This window comes from Ovis aries, chromosome X (assembly GCF_016772045.2).
Source record: "Ovis aries strain OAR_USU_Benz2616 breed Rambouillet chromosome X, ARS-UI_Ramb_v3.0, whole genome shotgun sequence".
NCBI lineage: Eukaryota > Metazoa > Chordata > Mammalia > Artiodactyla > Bovidae > Ovis > Ovis aries.
Window position 1 is genome coordinate 24517302 of NC_056080.1, and position 3081 is coordinate 24520382.

Genomic DNA, 3081 nt, shown 5'->3' on the forward strand with positions numbered 1-3081 from the left:
TTACATTAGCATCCCCAGTACTAGCGTTGAGCCTTCCCAAGAGCAGATTCTCAACGTTTGATGAATAAAAGAGCCAATAAACACAAGGTCTACACCAATAACACTTTATTTCTCTTACTTTCTTGAAGAAGCTAAGGAACTCAGACTACAGATCAATTACTTTAACAAAGCTAAAGACTAAAAGGAACAAGAGAAACTAACATTGACCATGTTTTACTTGTTTTCTATTCCATTATCCTAAATATTTTACTATGGGATTCTTTCACATTTCCAAGAATATAATCCCTATTGTGATGTTATATTTTCCTGTCTGGGGGAAAAAACTTCACATACTTCCTGACGGGTGGGATGATAATATTGAGCATGTCCCTGGGAGGTGTACTGACTTTGACAGTAGTGTCAGGCCTGGCTGCATGCATGCCTTGGGCTTTCTCTTCTTCATCTCGCAAAGCTTCTTCATAATAAGCGGGAAGTCACTGGGAACAGCATCATTGACCTTTGCCAAAAATTCCAGGACTTTCATCTTGCTGGTTTCAAGATGTGCTTTTGGGCCCCAGAGAAACTCATAACGTGGAGGATCACTGTTGGCAACCTGGCGGTACTCCAGATACTTCAGCCTCACTAAATCTTTGGTGATGAGCTTTCTGGGCTCTCCATAGATAAGGTGCTTTCTTCCAGCATATACTCGCATCGTGCCCAGGTATTTCCAGATGTCTTCCTCAGCGGCACAGTTGCCCTTCAGGAAGATCATACCCAGGAGATTCATCAGGAGACCAGTCTTGGGTAAACCCCTTCCGCCACGCACCCTCCCATTGTTGGGGAGTTTCAATTTGCTGACCAGATTATAGCAGGGAACAACTGAGTCGACTTCCTTCAGCTCTACCGCAAAGACTAGCTCAATGCGCTCAGAGGCTCTCTTGAGAATCTCGGCAAATCGGTCATGGTGGCTTTGGTGGATAATCTTCAGCATGTCTTCCTTCATCATGAGCTGCTTCATTTTATACTTGTACAGAAGGAACTGCTCCAACAAGCTAGCTTTCCTGGTTAAACAGTCAGTTCCTGGGGTCTCAGTGAAGGGTGGGACCTCATAGGCAAGTGCCCTATACTTATATTGGCCATCGAATGCTTCACTAGATCTAGTGTAAGAAAAGACTGCAGCAGCGGCGATGGTTGGTATTCTTTGAGGCTCCTGCGAAGTGCTACATGACTCAGCACCAGGCAGACTCTGGGTAGTATCTTCACACTGAAGAGAGGAGGTAGTCGACTCCTCTTCTGCTGCTGCTATGGCCTGAGCACCCCCACAACTCTGGGTCTGGCCTTGGGCTTGAGGGCATTTATCACCACCACGGGCCTTACTCTTCTTACTTCGAGGCATGGTCAGGGACAGCAGGAAGGAGTATAGACAGGAGCTCAGAAGACACGGACACCTGGAGGAAGGAGAATAAGATGCTGTAAGCACCTCTGCAGGGAGATGCCACCTTGGCTTTAACCAAGCCCACCACTGCAGGGTCCTTGGGGCACTGGTCGAGGACCTCTCAAGGCTTCTGTTTCGATCAGCCTGTCCCCTGAGAAAACTGTGGAGGATATTAGAGCCTTAGAATGCAGCCTGCCAACCCTGCTAGGGGTATTCAAGGGTGACAGCAGAGGCTGCCAGTAGGGAGCCTCTGATCTGGGTTTGAGGGTATTCTCAGTTTATAGTCAGGGTCATCATAGTCATATAGTCAATTGTTGGCAGGTCTAGAGCCTCCTCTTTTCTGATGCCTTGAAGATGACACCTGAAACCAAAGTCAGCACTTCCCTGAGACCCCAGGGGAGGAAGTGAAGGTGTTCCTTAGTCCTTCTCTCTGTCGGAGGATACCCAACTGAGAGCTATGTGGAACCCACTCCTTCAAGGGCTGCTTGGGTCCTCAAATCTCATTAAGGATGCTCACCTGGTCGCCAGGAGGTACCTGGTATGCTTCCCCTCTGCTGAATGGTGGCTGCAACGTCATACTAACCTCATACTCTTCTCTCTCAGATTTGATGTGGATTGTCAGCCTCAGCCTGACAGTCCTGCCCTGAGCCTGCAAGTTCTGAATGAAAAACGTGGGGCCTAGATTTTTTGTGATCTATTGTGACTCTGCTTATTTAACTTACATGAAATGTCACGGGGATGAAATACAAGCTGGAATCAAGATAGCTGGGAGAAACATCAATAACCTCAGATACGCAGATGACACCACCCTTTGGCAGAAAGCAAAGAAGAACCAAAGAGCCTCTTGGTGAAAGAGAGTGAAAAGTTGGCTTAAAACTCAACATTTAAAAACTAAGAACATAATATCCAGTCCCATCACTTCATGGCAAATAGATGGGGAAACAATGGGAACAGTGAGAGACTCCATGTTCTAAGGCTCCAAAATCATGGCAGATGGTGACTGCAACCATGAAATTAAAACACGCTTGCTCCTTGGAAGAAAAGCTATGACCAAACTAGATAGCATATTAAAAAGCAGAGACATTACTTTGCTGACAAAGGCCCATCTAGTCAAAGCTATGGTTCTTCCAGTAGTCATGTATGGAAAAGGTCAGTTTTCATTCCAATTCCAAGGAAGGCAATGCAAAAATCCTCAAACTACCTCACAAAGGCACTCATCTCACACGCTAGAAAAGTAATACTCAAAATTCTTCAAGTCAGGTTTCAGCAGTACATGAACCGTGAACTACCAGATGTTCAAGCTGGTTTTACAAAAGGCAGAGAAACCAGAGATCAAATTGACAACATCTGCTGGATCATCAAAAAAGCTAGAGAGTTCCAGAAAACATACATTTCGGCTTTATTGACTATGCCAAAGCCTTTGACTGTGTGGATCACAATAAACTGTGGAAAATTCTGAAAGAGATGGGAATACCAGACCATCTGACCTGCCTCCTGAGAAATCTGACTGCAGGTCACGGCAGGAGTTAGAACTGGACATGGAACAACAGACCGGTTTCAAATAGGAAAAGGAGTATATCAAGGCTGAATACTGTGACCCTGCTTATTTATCTTATATGCAGAGTACATCATGAGAAAATCTGAGCTGGAAGAAGCAGAACCTGGAA

At 45.5% G+C, this 3081-nt stretch overlaps 1 pseudogene; it reads right to left on the reverse strand.

Moving 5' to 3' along the window:
* Window positions 1-296: 296 nt before the first annotated feature.
* On the reverse strand, window positions 297-1375 carry LOC114111557 (melanoma-associated antigen B5-like; annotated as a pseudogene).
* Between the last annotated feature and the right edge of the window lie 1706 nt (window positions 1376-3081).